The sequence below is a fragment of the Leucoraja erinacea genome, chromosome 25 (genome assembly GCF_028641065.1).
Source record: "Leucoraja erinacea ecotype New England chromosome 25, Leri_hhj_1, whole genome shotgun sequence".
Lineage (NCBI taxonomy): Eukaryota > Metazoa > Chordata > Chondrichthyes > Rajiformes > Rajidae > Leucoraja > Leucoraja erinaceus.
Genome location: NC_073401.1, coordinates 32,338,884 through 32,357,269, shown reverse-complemented (window position 1 = coordinate 32,357,269; position 18,386 = coordinate 32,338,884).

Sequence of the window (18,386 nt, the reverse complement as noted above, 5' to 3'; positions counted from 1 at the left end):
TTTTTCTCTTTTGCTTCTCCTTAGTCATGGAGTCTTACTAAAGGTCTCACGGATGGATAGAAGCACACCTCTTACTGCAACTTCAAATTCATACGTTATAACATTTAAACTTGGTACTTGACCTACAAGGCTCCAGTATATGCACCTGAAACATACAGCTTGGAAACTTCTGCTTTAAATTAGTATTGAAGACGCAGTTGTTTGGCAGTTGTGTCATCAAGTCCAGACTATAGAAATTGTTAATTCAATGCTGTCTGGATTAGGGGTTATTAGCTATAAGGGGAGCTTGGACAAACTTGGATTGGTTTCTCTGGAATGCTAAAGGTAGAGAGGACACCTGATAGAAATATATAACTTTACGAGTGGCATAGATAAGGTAGACAGTCAAACCCTTTTTCTCAGAGTGCAAATGTCAGACTAGAGGGCATAGCTTTAAAGTGAGATGGGTTTTTTTTACATAGAGATTGGTGTTAGCCTGGAATGCACTGATAGGGGTGGTAGTGAAGGCAGATATGATAGTGGTATTTAAGAGGCTTTTAGATAGACACATGAATATGGAGAGTATGGATCATGTATAGGCAGATGAGATTAGTTTATCTTTGCATCATGTTCGTCACAGACATTGTGGGCCGAAGGCCTGTTCTTGTGCTGTACCTGACTATGTTCTATGTAAGGTAGACAAAAGTGCTGGAGAAACTCAGCGGGTGCAGCAGCATCTATGGAGCGAAGGAAATAGGCAACGTTTCGGACCAAAACCCTTCTTCAGACTGATCCATTCCATGTATGTTCTATGTAATTTCTGCTCATGCCAGTTGGAGAACATCTAATCAAATATAAAAACATCTGGAAATAAAAGAAAGCCATTATTGGTTAATAAAATCTAGAGGTCAAATTGTTGCAAATCCCAACATGTTAATTAATATCTTTTCAAAGAAGAGTAGAAAAAAGATGGTCAATAAGAAATCTGTCTGTCCCAGACTAAAAAATAGTTGACACTCCCTATCCACATTAAAATTCTGCAATAATATCCCAGAAAGGTCTGCTGCAATTCCTAGTGGGAATCGAAACTATTCCAACAGACCACACTGTCCCTGATTTATGTTATCTGCCTCTTGAAAAGGAACAGCTCCCAGTCAGAAATGTCTAGCTTTCATTTTGACCAGTGTAACTATGCATAACATTCCATATCTATAAAACTAAAATTCTACCCGGGACCCTGAGTGTGGAAGGTTAGTTGTGTGCAGTAGTGAAATCTTGCTGCAACAATGATAACAGCGACTGGAGTTTTTGAGAGTGCATCGGTTTACTGAGAATACATTTATATGTTGAGAAAATGGCAAAATAATTCTCACATCCTAAGACAATTAATTCCACAGATTCCTCAACATGTATCCATCGCAACTTGTTGGATTTAATAACTATTAGCAGCAGTGAAACTTAACATTATGCCAAAAAGCAGATAAATGGCTCAACCCATTGTCTCCAAAATTGAGTTGTAAAATATTAAGAACTATTGGTTTAATCAGTCTCCTTATTGTACAGACTGTACTATGATTTATGAAAGCACATTCAGTAAAACCACAGTCAACCATGCAAGATTTAATCACAGTGAGTAGGGAATGGATGTTAAGAAAAGAAAACTAAATATTAACAAATGTAATATTAATGTTTAGAGGTTATTTTATAAATCATAACACTTGATGAAAAAAGCCAATTACATTTTCAGTTGTATCCCAGTAGTGCTGTTTCACTTCTATTAGAATAAATGTTTAACACAGTGCCATGGTAGATCAGACAACTAAAGGAAACATGTATCTAAATCTGTGCAATATTGCATTATTTTATCCCCTTTGTGGCAAAAGAAGAAATAACCAATTCTATAATAATCTATTAAAAAGGAAATTTAAAAATAATTGTGCGGACTTGTCTTATTCAAAATTAAGAAACTTGGGCATTAAAATGACCATCAAAACAACCGCACAGAAATTGAACTGTCATAAATTTCAACCTACGTTATAGCTTGTTTCTTTTCTTTGAAATGGTAGGTAATCTTAACTGGAAGTCGCTCATGTAAACGTCTGAGTAATGGCACGACATTCTTTTGGGAAAATGCAATTATTATTGCAATGGAAATCAATTTTTAGATCAATTCAAAAGTTGTAGTTGAGAAAATGCAAGACTGAATTTGGCAATAATTTTCTTGTGGTTGTGAGGGTGGTAGGGGAGACAAATAGCAAAGCTAAATCTGTACTCGGCTCATGATTTGAATTGTTTTTGCAACAATTGTGTCTGAGTGTTGAATGAACGAGATGCATTTAATTATGTGCAAAAAGGTCAGATTCAGTGGTTGAAAATCAAAAGTAATTTGTGGAAATAAACTACGCATTGTGGGGAAGGACTTCACAGTGGCAAGGGAGAGTGTTGTGTAAGTTTTGCACCAAATTATTTCAGGAAGGGTACTCTTCTTTCTTCTGAGGCAGTTCCTTGGGATCTAGAATAAATTGCTTCCATTCCAGCTCTGTGGGGTTTGAGGTAGCTGATGCAGTTAATGTGAGACCCGTGGACTCTCCACAGATGGGCCTCAAGATGGTGGGTTGGGTGATGAGAAGTTTGGTAGAAGATGTGTTCCTTCTGATATTTACATTGGTCTTCTTTGGGCTTTTGACACATAGACACAATGTTCTTAGTTCTTCATTTTGTCACAGACCAGGGATTTGTACAATTTTGTGGAGATTTAATTATTTCAAGTAAGCTTTGAGAACATCCTTGAATCTTTTTCTCTGGCCACCTGGCTGAGCTCAGAATAGAGTACCCATTTCAGGATTTGGTATCAGGCAAGCAAACATATGGCCTGCCCAACAGAGTGGACTTAATTTAATTAGGAAATCAATATTGGGGATGTTGGCATGGTTGAGGATACTGACTCTGCCTGAAAAAATAAATAAAACTGCAGATGCTCAAATCTAAAACATAAACAGAAATGCTGGAAAAAACACAGGGTAGACATTGAGAACCATTCTCCCAGAGTGGAAAATTCAAAGACTAGAGCGCATAGCCTCAAGGCGAGAGAGGTAAAATTTAAAAGAGATGTGTGGGGCTAGTTATTACACTGAGGGTGATGGGTGCCTGGAATGCATTGCCAGGGATGTTGTTGGAGGCAGACACAATAAGGCCATAAAAGGCACATGATTGTGCAGGTAATGGAGGGATATGGATTACATGCAGGCAGATGAAATTAGTTTCATGTTGGGCATGGACATTGTGGGCTGAAGGGCCTGTCCTGTGCTGTACTGTTCTAGGTTCTAAATTCTGTATTGAAAGATCAGGCTAGAGCTCTGGCAACGATACAAATGTGTGGATAACATTGCAGAGTACATTTCAATTACTGATGTTGAGGTGGACAGTTCTGGAGTGGAGACAACACAAGTTGACGGTTTTGCCTATAAATTAATACAATTATTATTTGCATATAGATTTGTCCTATAAATGAATTCCATTCCAGCTATGAAAGGGGCTGAGAACAATGCTGGGATGATGGCAGAGTCGTAACTGGCTGAATAAGTAGGTATGTTACAAAACCTACCTGAATCGTCATTGGGAATCTGCCCTCAGCCATGTCTGCGATTTTGGCGCTGTTTGGAGGGGGCAGGTTTAAAACGCGATTTTTACTAGGCTGTACTAATCGCACATGTTCAGCCTAGTAAATCATTAACGAAAAATCGCTGCAAGACCCGGTCGCAAAAGGTATTATTAGTTTTATAAGCCTCGATAATATAGTTATAATAGTTTTAAAATTACTCTCTGATTTCGCAACCTCTCGCAGCCCCAGGGTTTTATAAAGCAAACAATTAAAGGTATGTACCTTATTTTTACATTAAATGGGGCATATATATAAACCCTATATATCAAGTTATCTATAACGAATAGTTCATTTTGGGCTTTTTATATCCCGCAGTATTTTTCTCGGCATTTGAGGGCACTAATCCAGCGCGATATCAACATTCTAAACCAGCGCGTTCCACATGAACCCACTAGAAAGCCGATTTAAATGGGCATTTATTTACAGCAATTGAACACTAAATTCCTTCCATTTGGCCTATAAATTAATGTAAATTAGATATAAAAATCATGTTATATTGTGAATTATTTGTGAATAATCTTTGGACACTTAGGCTATTTAAAAATGTTAATCTTTCCTTAAGAAATGGGCGTTTGACTATCCAAGATCACAGCTTTTTTGTAATGTCCATTGAAAATCAATAGGGAACAAGATGCTAATTTCCGAGTATGAAAATGGTCATAACTTTTTTAATACTTGAGATATGAAAGTGAATTTGGTGTCAAATTAAACTTATTGTTATGCTTTATCTGATGGGATAAATTGCAGACTTGATTTTTTAAATCTCAAAATTTTGTAACATTGCTAGAATAAAGATCCTGATCCGAAACATCGCCTATCCATTCCCTCCACTGACTCTGCCTGACCTGTTGAGTTCAGGGCCTGTCCCACTGTACGAGGTAATTCAAGAGCTCTCCCGAGTTTAATAAAAATCAAACTCGTGGCCAGCACGTAGAATGTACGTAGCGGGTACGTCGGAGCTCGGGACGTCTCTTTGCGGCTCGTAACTCTAACGGTAGGTACTTGGGAAATGCGGTAAGCTTGTGAAGACTTGTGAAGATTTTTCAACATGTTGAAAAATGTCCACAATAGCCCCGAGTATCTACGAGCGGCTATTACCGTAATTCTCCGAGTTTGAATCAGGGGAAACTCGGGAGAACTCTTGAATTACCTTGTAAAGTGGGACAGGCCCTTTATGCAGCACTTTGTATTTTGCTCCTATTTGATGCTCGTCTGCACTGAATCCATTTAAAAAGATCACATCTTGCAGACCATCATGAAGCAGATGAACAATAATGACAAAATTCAGCAGGCAACCACATTTAAGAAATATGCTGCAGTCCCTTTTGACTGATGGAGTTAAAGTTTTGTGTGCGATCATCAAGGCCCTATGTCGTGGTTGATTCCGCTCCCTGCATTTCTCTTATTGTTGTCACACAGTTATATCATTATGTCACAAAATGGACAGAATTGATACTGTGATTTGGGGATAGTCACAGAGTGCTGAAATAACTCAGTAGGTCAGGCAGCGTCTCTGGAGAAAAAGGATGGGTGACGGTTTCGGTCAGAATCCTTCAGATATGGGCGTCTCAGGAGGCAGCTATGAAGATTCTGGTGACAACCCTCTTTGTAACAGAAGCAGGGATATTCCCCTGTGACTCCTGCATAACTGGATTCGTCTGCACTATTTAAAGAGGTCACAATTAGGTTTGTAGGTTAATTGGCTGCATAATTATCCCTAGTGTGTTGAGAGTCAATGAGAAAGTGGGATAACATAGAACTAGTGTGAATGGATGATCTGTGGCCAATGTAGATGTCAACAGGAAGACCTTATTTTCATGCTGTACCACTGAAATTCTGAGAAATATTACTGAAAGAGCCACCAGCAATGAAAAAAGCTAAAGATAAATTTAGTAGGATGTTATCACTGAAGGATTAATTTAAATAAATTGGATTTATTTTTAACAACAGATTGAAAGTTAAGGGATGACCTAATTATGAAAGAGTATGACAAGATAAGTTGTTAATTTTTCCTTTATCCTCTATATCCTCTGCAAACAGCATACTCTGCTTGTCAAAGGCATGGAAACACATCCAATATAAATTACCTAACAGAATAAAGAGGAGCAAAACACAGGTGCTGGAGTAACTCAATGGGTCAGGCAGCATCCGGGGAGGGAATGGACAGGCGACTTTTCGGCTCAGTACCCTTCACAGCATTCCTCCTCAGATGCTGCCTGACCTGTTGAGTTCCTTGAACACTGCGTGTTTTGCTCAAGATTCCAGCCTCTGCAGTCTCTTGTGTCTTGGATTAAAGAGGATGAAAACAACATTATTTGAGATTAGTTGCACAGTGGGGTTTTTTGCCATGAATCATTGCTAAAGCCAAGTCATAAATTATTTTGAAGAAAGAACCTACTCCCTCTTATTGAATACCACTGTTAAAATGAAATAAAAACAGGTTCTGTTTACATAAGAAATAACAATTTCTGGGCAAGTTCATAATTCCAAGGGTGAGTGCTGATATCTTTTCCCTGCACAAATGATAATCATGCAGATAATGTTCCATGCTGTATCATCACATTTTTCAGATCTGATTCAGATTATTTCCACCTGGTAATTAAGAAATCTGTAAGTTTTAGAAGTGGATGCATTACGTTTTCTTTTAGGAGTGCAATATAATTAATGACCCAAAATATATTGCTCCACTGAGAGTTAGGGCTGCTTTGTCAGATTTTAATGTTTTCTCAGAACAGGTAAACAAAAATAAATTCAGTGAAATAGAAAGCAATTGACACATAATATCTACAAGCTATTTTGATTCAAAATTAACCCTAACTAAATTAACTTCTATTAAGTATTTTTCAAGTGTTATAATGTCAGTAAAACCACAGCTGAAGAACTTGAGGTTTTTAAAATTCAAATCAGAATGCTCCATTTATTTATGAAAATCTTCTTCATTTCTTTCCAATGTTTCACTCCTCTTCCTTCCTTATTTTTCCCTCCTATTCACCTCTGGCCTTTGTCCGCCCTTCTGGCAATTATCCCCCCCCCCCCAATCACCCTCCACACCTGCATCTACCTATCTATAGCAAGGCTTTGTTCGACCTCCACCTCTTTTTCAGCTTAAACTCCCTACTACAATGTTTGAAGAAAGGTTCCGACCAGAAACATTGCCCACAGATTACAGACTTGATGCGTTACTCCAGCACTTTATGTTTTATTGAAAAGAAAAAAAACATTTCCACAATCCACATCTTTTTTACAGTCAACCTATTTACTACCAATCATTCCAGCACATCCCTTCATTGTTCACATCATTCCTAAAGAATGATAACCAGAAAACTGGCCTAACCAGACTCAAATTAATCTCCCTCCATTTGTACTCAATGTTTTACTGCCTCAACATTCCCTCGAAACTGTGATCCTCACATGATTGAGCTGCTATGTCACCCAAGGTTCGTCACTGCCCTCTAAAGCAGGCAGGAAACCACTCAGCTGATCGGCATTATGGACAAGCGATGCTAGCCTTGTCAAAATGTAAAAGCAAAACATGCTGCATTTTCAACTCGTATTCAGCTTGGGTAGCTTACGGCCCAATGGTGTGAATATTGAATTCTCCAATTTTAGGCCACTGAGTTACTCCAGTGCGTTGTGTATTTGTTTTTGTAAACCAGCATCTGCAGCTCCTTGTTTCTGCAGTTTCATTAATGAATTTCACCTTATCCATATTTTCCCACTCATCACCATCAGTAAGAAGATTAGCTATTTTTCCACCCACATGGCTCACTGACACTGTCCAATTATTAAAAAAAGTCAATCACATTTTGCTACCATCCCTTACATGGACAGAACTCAAAAGTACTCAAGTGGAAGAAAAAAGCTGGCAACGGAAAGGGATTGTTTGTTCGATTTAGATTAGTTTAATTTATTATTATTGTCACGTGTATCGAAGCACAGTGAAAAGCTTTTGTTTGCATGCTATCTAGTCAAAGAAAAGGCTATAATGAATACAATCAAGCCATCCACGTGCACAGATAAAGGATAAATGGTACAACATTTGGTGCAAGATAAATTCCGATTAAAGATAGTTCAAAGGTTTCCAATGAGGCAGATGGGATGTTGAGACCACAGTCTAGCTGATGAGAGGACGGTTCAGTCACCTTACAACAACTGGGAAGAAACTATCCCTGAATCTGGAGGTATGCATTTTCAAAATCTGTACCTCTTGCCTTATGGTAGAGGGGAGAAGGGGGAGTGACCGGGGTGGGACTAGTCCTTGATATGCTGGTGGCGTTGCCAAGACAGCTTGAAGTGTAGATGGAGTCAATGGATGGGATGTTAGTTTGCATGATGCTCTGGGCTACGTCCACAACTCTCTGCTATATTGGATGGAGCTGTTCCTAAACCAGGAGTGGTTGGGGTGGGTAGGATGGAATAATATAGTCAAAGAGATGGGTTGTAGTTCCTGAAACCAAGGAGGAAGATGGGAAGGTTAGGGAAGTAGTGTTGTATGATTGGTCACCAATTGTGCAGATGGGTACCAGAAGACGCTCATATGGCAAATTCTCATTTGGCAGATCATTGAGTGATGGTGGAAGAGATCACTGGATGAGAACAATTTAAGGAAAGAAAAGAGTTTAATGGAGGACAGGGAGTCAGCCGAGGCTGAAAAGAATAAATGTAAATGGAAGGTGGGATCTTACCAAAGACACTCTTGTTCAGTTTACCTGGTTGCCATTCCTTTACTGATTAGACATCTTGTGCAACATAATTAAGTCAAGTTGAGCTTATTGTCATGTGTACAAGTACGGAGAGGTATAGGTACAATGAAGGTCTTGTTTGCAGCATCACAGGCACATAGACGCATGAACATAGATTAGCCATAAATTATGCATAAAATTACACTTAAAATTGTGCAAGACGATAAAGAGAAAGAAGACTGTACAAAAAAAATCACGTGCAAAGAAGAAAAAAACAAGAGGTGCAAGAGGTAGTCTGTGGTGTTCCATTGCTGAAGTAGGATTAGCAAGTTAGTTCAAGAACCTGATACTTGTAGGAAAGCAGCTGTTCCTGAACATTGTGGTGTGGCCTCTGTACGTCCTGCCCTTAGTAGCAACTTGAAGAGGGCATGGTCCAGAAGGTGAGGATCCTAGGTGATAGATGCCACCTTCTTGAGGCAGCGCCTGGTGTAGATGCCTCAAAAAGTCACCTCTCTCAGCTGCCATCTGAAAGTAATCATTGGCTTGATAAGACCTGCATTACATATGAGCCTTATCTAAGTATTCTGGTTATTTTAATAACTACATTTTATTTTGTAAGAGCTGCCTTGTTAACTATCAAATGTGATGTAGGATTCTTTCCTTTGAAAGATGGTTTAAGGACAATATCATATGTCAAAACTGAGGATGATAGATCTTTGTAAGTGAAGGATTCTCTTTAAATTAAACTTTTTGCAATATCAATATGTCCATTTGTAGTGTAGAGACATTTGAAATTGAGTCAATGTTGTAAACTGAAAGAAGTGCAAGAGTCAATCACACACTGCAGGCTGCACAAATAGCAATGTGATATGGGCCAGACATTCATTATCACACGGTATACAAAAATGCTGGAGAAACTCAGCGGGTGCAGCAGCATCTATGGAGCGAAGGAAATAGGCAACGTTTCGGGCCGAAACTCTTCTCCAGTCTGAAGAAGGGTTTCGGCCTGAAACGTTGCCTATTTCCTTCGCTCCATAGATGCTGCAGCACCCGCTGAATTTCTCCAGCATTTTTGTGTACCTTCGATTTTCCAGCATCTGCAGTTCTTTCTTAAACATTCATTATCACACGTCCTTCTGATATGTAGGCCCTGGGTTTGAGATCTGGATTCATCTTAAAGTAAACAAAGCCAAACGATTAGTAACTAGTAATGACGGGCTGGTCTCAATTTTGGTACATGCCCACAGCAGACGTTTGGCAGGGATCAGCAATTTCACTCAGAAGCCATGAGGATATCTGGGGCAGGAAGCAGAGAAAGAGAAAAAAAATCATGTTGTTACAGTAGTAGTAGGAACTTTAAACAAAGCCAAGTTTCTGCTAAACCTATGCAATTGTGTTACAACAGTATCAATTTAAATTGGAAAATGTTCAATTGTTCAATAAAATATTACAAGTGCAAGAAGGATGAGTATTGTATTGAGATTTTATCAGGAAAATTCAAACAAGGCATATGGTTAGAATTATTACTTTTAGTATTCAGAATTGTATTAAGCAGTCTAAAAATCACCCATTTCTTTTAACATTAAATTCTGTGAAATTACAAATATTTGTAAAATTGAAAGGATGGGAACATTTCAATATTATAAGACAATTTAGAGGCAGAAAAAATTTGAAAGACAGCAATTACATAATTTAGATTAGTTTTATTAGGTTGTCCACATTAGGTTAGTAAAGACAGAAAGGTACAGAAATATTTAGCATAGGCAGCATCCTAGGAGAGAGAAATAGAATTAAGATTTGGGGAAAAGTGGAAAAACAAGCATCTCTTAAGGTAAAAAAGGACACAAATGGGCAGACAGCATCTCTGGAGAACATGTTTATGTAATGTTTTGGGTCAAGACCCTACTTCAGTCTGAAGAAGGGTCCCGGCCTGAAATATTGCCTATCCATGATCTCCACATATGCTGCCTGATCTGCTGAGTTCTCCAGCACTTTGTTGTGTTAATGATTTGGTTAATGATTTTATATCAGAACTTGTCAGTTCTGACACAAATGGAAAAGATTAGTTATCTGAAATCAGTGAATTCAATCTTGAGTTCTGTAGATTGCACAGTGCCCAGAATTTGGGGAACTGTTCTTTCATTATACATTGAGCAAACTTACATCCATACTGGGTGCCTTATAGGCAGAGATATTTTTGAACTATGAAACTAAAAAAGCATAGTGATGAATTTAAAATTAAGTAGATAAAAACAGTTTAAAAAATACAGACAGGAAATTAAAATCTGCCATGATAACCATCTGCATATTAGAACCTTATTCAGTAATATAATGACTTTACCACATAAAGTGGGAGGGGACAATCTTAGGGAGATTTAAATAATTCTCCTAACAAAAAAATAAGTTCCCATATACGACATGTAAATTGAAGTAAGGATTCCTTCCTATATAAAACAGTCACAGATTATTATTAATAAATTCATGGTTTAATTTTGGGTGAATGTGCTTACAGGCATTTTCAATAACACTTTGCCAACAATTAAGGTTTTATTTTCCAGAAACTAATTATTTCAGATTCTTGTGGCTAGGAATTAAAACCTTTAATTTTGAGATGTGCAGAAGATTTGAATGATGCCTCAAGAGCATCCTCCACCAGCTGAGGCTTTGAATAGGATTGACAGTCTCTGGAGTTTAGGTGACAATTCTTAAATCAAACCGAGTTATCATACAGACATTTCCTACACCTTTAAATTTTAGTCCTAATTCTTGTCATCATCGTCTGCTGGCAGAGCTGCTACCTCACAGTGCCAGAAACCCGGGTTCAATCCTGACTTCCAGTGTTGTCTGTGTGGAATTTACATGTTTTCCCCATGACCGTGTTAGTTTCCTCCGGGTGCTTCAGTTTGCTCCCATATCCCAAAGATGTGCAGGTTTGTAGATTAATTGGCCTCTGTAAAATTGCTCTTAATATATAGGGAGTGGATGTGAAAGTGGGATTACAGAATTAGAAACAAGAGACTGCAGATGCTAATTTTACATAAAAGTACACAAAGTGCTGGAGTAACTCGGCCAGTCAGGCAGCATCGCTGGAAAACATAACTAGGCGACGTTTCAGTTCAGGGCCCTTCTGCAGACTATCAGTCTGAAGAAGTAATTTGTCACCTATCTATGTTCTCTCGAGATGCTGCCTAACCTGTTCAGTTACTCCAGCACTTTGTGTCCTTTTATCATGGGAATAGGTGATCAATGGTCATTGTGGACTCAGTGGGCCGAAGGGACCTTTTCCAAGCTAGATCTTTGAATCAATTAATTTTGCTTACCCACATCCTGTTGCTTCATGACACAGTCAGCTTCGCTTCCTCCCCTGGTATCAGGAAAGTCAGAAATAACAAATTAGGAATTATTTTACAAGTCCTTACAGTTCAAACCAACATCAGTTCACATTCCTAGTCAGGTCATCCTGACAAAGCTGCCAACCTGTAAAGCAGGAAACCCTAAAACCTGTAAATGAGAAAATAACTTCCTAATAATATTGTGATGTGATGAAATATGAAAGATTTACTTCATCCCAGAAGAGAGCATTCTCGTTTGAAAATATAGGATTTTACATTTATTTGGGAAAAACTAAAGATAAAACAAAATAACAGGAACCAGTGATTCCAATGAAGTATTGATTTACCGATCCAAGTATTGCAATTAGTTGCTTGCATCTGATGAAGAAGTACATGAGTCTAGAACTCACAGTGCCGTCAGGCCCTTCAGCCTGACTTATCTACACCTAAATAATGCTCCACACAAACATCTCCCTGTCTGACTTTATCTTATCATTTTATATCAACCAAAGACTGTTTTAGTTGCAGTCTCGACCCAAAATGTCACATTTCCTTGTTCTCCAGAGGTGCAGCCCGACCCGCTGAGTTACTCCAGCACTCTGTGAATCGTGTAAGATTATTAAGGGTTTGGACACGCTAGAGGCAGGAAACATGTTCCTGGTGTTGGGGCAGTCCAGAACCCAGGGGCCACAATTTAAGAATAAGGGCTAGGCCATTTAGAACGGAGACGAGGAAACACTTTTTCTCACAGAGAGTTTTGAGTCTTTGGACTTCTCTGCCTCAGAGGGTGGTGGAGGCAGGTTCTTTGTATACTTTCAAGAGAGAGCTAGATTAGGCTCTTAAAGATAGCGGAGTCAGGGGATTATAGGGAGAAGGCAGGAACGGGGTACTGATTGGGGATGATCAGCCATGACATTGAATGACGGTGCTGGCTCAAAGGGCTGAATGGTGTACTCCTGCACCTGTTTTCTATTGTCCATTGTCACTTATCCATGTTCTCCTGAGATGCTGCCTGACCCGCTGAGTTACTCCATCACTTTGTCTCTGTATTTTCTAAGAATTTCTTTGTTCTGTAGTTAGTAGATATGACGCTAAAACAATCTTGACTCTTGACACGTAAATCTTGCCTTTCGTCTCGCACTTTTAATGCATCAATGTCAATTCCACATTCTAACCACTCTGGATTAAATAAATTTCCTTTCATGCAGATATTTGGAGGACTCTTTCTCATCTAATTGATGTAAATACATCTAGAAACTCATCTGATTATAATCTCCATACAGAGACAGACTACATCCTCCATCAACAGTTTGGTTGTTTGAAAATGAGACAAATATCTATTTAAGTGGGTCGCTATCATATGTCATTCACTTACCCTATTTACCACTATAGTAGCAAGCGACTTATAGGAACTATGTGTAGGAAAGAACTGCAGAACTGGAGAGAAGGAATGGGTGACTTTCTGGGTTGACACCCTTCTTCAGACTGATGGTTAAATTTGCATAATAAATCTACTCATAGTAAATTACGCAATTGATGCAAAATTGTCAATTTTGTATTGGATAACTAAAGCTAAAGCTAAGAACATGGAATAGTACAGCACAGGAACAGGCCCTTTGGTCCACAATGTCCATGCTGAACATGTTTCTATAGATATGTGAAAAGAAAGAGATTAGTTAAAACAAATGTAGGTCCCTTGCAGTCAGAAACAGGCGAGTTGATCATGGGGAACAAGGATATGGCGGACCAATTGAATAACTACTTTGGTTCCGTCTTCACTAAGGAAGACATAAATAATTTTCCGGAAATAGCAGGGGACCGCGGGTCAAAGGAGTTGGAGGAATTGAGTGAAATCCAGGTTAGCCGGGAAGTGGTGTTGGGTAAATTGAATGGATTAAAGGCCGATAAATCCCCAGGGCCAGATAGGCTACATCCCAGAGTACTTAAGGAAGTAGCTCCAGAAATAGTGGATGCATTAGTAATAATCTTTCAAAACTCTTTAGATTCTGGAGTAGTTCCTGAAGATTGGCGGGTAGCAAACGTAACCCCACTTTTTAAGAAGGGAGGGAGAGAGAAAATGGGGAATTACAGACCAGTTAGTCTAACATCGGTAGTGGGGAAACTGCTAGAGTCAGTTATTAACGATGGGATAGCAGCACATTTGGAAAGTGGTGAAATCATTGGGCAAAGTCAGCATGGATTTACGAAAGGTAAATCATGTCTGACGAATCTTATAGAATTTTTCGAGGATGTAACTAGTAGCGTGGATAGGGGAGAACCAGTGGATGTGGTGTATCTGGACTTCCAGAAGGCTTTCGACAAGGTCCCACATAAGAGATTAGTATACAAACTTAAAGCACAAGGCATTGGGGGTTCAGTATTGATGTGGATAGAGAACTGGCTGGCAAACAGGAAGCAAAGAGTAGGAGTAAACGGGTCCTTTTCACAATGGCAGGCAGTGACTAGTGGGGTACCGCAAGTCTCAGTGCTGGGACCCCAGCTATTTACAATATATATTAATGATCTGGATGAGGGAATTGAAGGCAATATCTCCAAGTTTGCGGATGACACTAAGCTGGGGGGCAGTGTTAGCTGTGAGGAGGATGCTAGGAGACTGCAAGGTGACTTGGATAGGCTGGGTGAGTGGGCAAATGTTTGGCAGATGCAGTATAATGTGGATAAATGTGAGGTTATCCATTTTGGTGGCAAAAAACGGGAAAGCAGACTATTATCTAAATGTGGCCGATTGGGAAAGGGGGAGATGCAGCGAGACCTGGGTGTCATGGTACACCAGTCATTGAAGGTAGGCATGCAGGTGCAGCAGGCAGTAAAGAAAGCGAATGGTATGTTAGCTTTCATTGCAAAAGGATTTGAGTATAGGAGCAGGGAGGTTCTACTGCAGTTGTACAGGGTTTTGGTGAGACCACACCTGGAGTATTGCGTACAGTTTTGGTCTCCAAATCTGAGGAAGGACATTATTGCCATAGAGGGAGTGCAGAGACGGTTCACCAGACTGATTCCTGGGATGTCAGGACTGTCTTATGAAGAAAGACTGGATAGACTTGGTTTATACTCTCTAGAATTTAGGAGATTGAGAGGGGATCTTATAGAAACTTGCAAAATTCTTAAGGGGTTGGACAGGCTAGATGCAGGAAGATTGTTCCCGATGTTAGGGAAGTCCAGGACAAGGGGTCACAGCTTAAGGATAAGGGGGAAATCCTTTAAAACCAAGATGAGAAGAACTTTTTTCACACAGAGAATGGTGAATCTCTGGAACTCTCTGCCACAGAGGGTAGTTGAGGCCAGTTCATTGGCTATATTTAAGGGAGTTAGATGTGGACCTTGTGGCTAAGGGGATCAGGGGGTATGGAGAGAAGGCAGGTACGGGATACTGAGTTGGATGATCAGCCATGATCATATTGAATGGCGGTGCAGGCTCGAAGGGCCGAATGGCCTACTCCTGCACCTAATTTCTATGTTTCTATGTATGTTTCTACGATGCCAAGATAAACTAATCTCCTCTGCCTGCATATGCTCCATATCCTTCCACATCCATGTGCCTACCTATAAGTCTCTTAAACGCCACTATCGTATCTACCTCCACCACTATCCCAGAGCACATTCCAGGCACCCACCACCTCTTGTGTAAATAGACCTGAACAACTCCTTTAAACATTTCCCCTCTTCAAAGATATGCCTTCTAGTCTTTGATATTTCCACACTGGGAAAAAGGTTCTGAATGTCTACCCTAGCAGGGTTAAGCATGATTCAAATATGGTTTCTACTGGAGCAGAGAAGTCAAAAAGGAGATTTAATAAAGTGTTCTTAGAATCGCTCTTGGTTTGGCTTTGTTGATAACTCTCATCTGTGTTAGAAAATTATGTTCGTCCCACTCCAGAGACTCGAGTGTGAAAGTGAAGGCTGACACTTCAGTGTGTAACTGGGGGAGAGCTGAGTGCTGCAGCTTCTTGCACTTTAATATTAAACATTGAGATGAGATGTTAAATAAGGTTCATTACCAATTATACCTGCCTGATTCTGTGCTGCTATTGGGTCCAAGCTATACCCGTTACAGAGGGAAAGATGAACGGAGTAAAGTGCAGAGAGATTCTTGATGAAAACCTGCGCCAGAGGGTTCTGGACCTCAGACTGGGGCAGAGGTTCACCTGCCAACAGGACAATGACCCTAAACACACAGCCAAGACAACGCAAGGGTGGCTTCGTGACAGGTCTGTGAATATCCTTGAGTGCCCCAGCCAAAGCCCGGACTTGAACCAGATCGAACATCTCTGGAGGGACCTGAAAACAGCAGTGCATCGACGCTCCCCATCCAACCTGACAGAGCTTGAGAGGATCTGCAGAGAAGAATGGGAGAAATTACCCAAATACAGGTGTGCCAAGCTTGTAGTGTCATACCCAAGAAGACTTGAGGCTGTAATCGCTGCCAAAGGTGCCTCAACAAAGTACTGAGTAAAGGGTCTGAATACTTACGTAAATGTGATAATTCAGTTATTTCTTTTTAATTACTTTGCAAACATTTCTAAACACCTGTTTTCGCTTTTTTATTATGGGGTATTGTGTGTAGATTGATGATAAAAAATGAATTCAATCCATTTTAGAATAAAGCTGTAACGTAACAAAATGTGGAAAAAGTGAAGGGATCTGAATACTTTCTGAATGCACTGTAACTTCATATCTTGCCTTAACCTCCTGTACTCCAGAGAAAACAATCCAGGTCTGTCCAACCTCCCCTTGTAGCTAATGCCACCTAATCCAGGCAGCATCCTAGTAAACCTTTTCTGCACCCTCATGGACAGATGCACTGAAACAAACTCTTTGGCCCACAAGAGCCACACCAACTGTCAAGCAAATATTTTTTGCACCAATACTACTTAAACCCATGTTATTTTCCCTACATTCCCAGCAACACCCCATCTCCCTTGGAAAACCTTATTCACCTACACACTAGGGCCAATTTACAGTGGTGAGTTAACCCACCAATCTGCATATTTTTGGAATGTGGAAGGAAACCTAAGCAGTCACGGGGAGAATGTGCAAACTTTGTACAGGCAGCACCAGATGTCAGGGTTGAACCCGGGTCACCTTTAAGGCAGCAGCTCTACTAGCTGTACCACTGTACCGCCTGAATTATTTCTAATGAAAAACATTCCCTTCTGTTCCTCGAACAACTTAAGAGCGCATGCACTTTATCATAAACGCTGAGGCTCTAACATAGCCAGATTGAGTTGAAAGTGTTGTTTTGCTTCCAATCATGATTTACTGTTGCAACGTTATACTCTTTCTTCTGAATATATATCCCTTATTTCTCCTGTGCTTGAGTCTAAATTTGAGTAGAAACATTGAATTTGAGATAAAAGAGACTGCAGATGCTGAAATCTTGAGCAAAACACAAAGTGCTGGAAGAACGCAGTGGGTCGGGCAGTATCTGTGGAGGGGATGTATTGACAACATTTTCGGTATGGACCCTTCTTCAGACTGTTGCTTTCACAGTTAAGGTGTTCTAGGTTCAATCTGATATCTAGTTCACTCTGTGCAAAACGTCTGAAGAACGCTCCCAACCCGAAACATTGTCTGTCCATTTCATTCCATAGATGCTGCCTGACTTGCTGAGTTCCAGCAGCACTTTAAATAATTACCTGCTAACCATGAAGACTTTGCCTCAACCTCACCATTGTTTGATGCACTTGAGAGCTTTCTTGCTATGGGCAGCGTCGACTAGTTTCTATTCTGCCTCTATTACCTGTGAAGAATATATGTTCTTGAAGTGATGAAGCACAAAGCAACATTTATTTAAAGCAAAACACATAGTGCTTGAGGAACTCAGCGGGTCAGGCAGTATCTGTGGAGGAAATGGACAGGCAACATTTTGGATGGAGACACTTCTTCAGACAACCTATTCAAAGTTCTCTTCACACTGCATATCGTGTGCACAATGGGATCCATGTGACCAAATATAGCCTAAAAAAGAGCAACCTTGCAATTAGATATACATAAATATTTGCATTTTTCTCTTGATGGATGGAAAATTAGGAATGGAAAAGTTGACTGAATTATTCCCTCCTGACTGAGGAATCACTGAAGCAATCATTCATATTATGCAAATAATGCATTACTGCTGCTGCACAAAAAGCCTGGTTTACCAGAACTTAAAGCACTTTACTGCAACACACATGCAAACAAATCTATTTTCCACCCAAAGCCACTGAATATACTGTAACAGCACATTTTTGTAACTCATCCCTGGACTTTACAGAAAAAAAATCATGTGGAGTACTTACAGTAATAATTTGAAAGTCACAACATCCTTACTGGACTCAACATCTCTTTGAATGTGTCAGTTTCATTTCTTGAATAAGTAAGAATGAAATTCAAGATTTTTTTATGTGGTGGAAAAATCAGTTGAACATCAAAAATATTTACCTCAGTGAGTAAACATTTGTTCTGCTCCACACATACGGTCAACAATAGTTCTGCTACAAGTGGTTAGTTCTTAAATAAACTCTCCTGCATTTGTAAGTGGAAACGATTTTTCTGCACAAGAATTAACTTGTATTTATAAGCACTAAAAGTGATTTAAGTTTTAAAATAATATAAAGTATTATATGTGGCTTAAGAATACAAATCTAATAAACCAAAGAGGTTGAAGGCAGAAAATATATTCACATAATACTTTGTTTAGGTTTATGTAACTTAGTGCAACCGCCCCTTGAA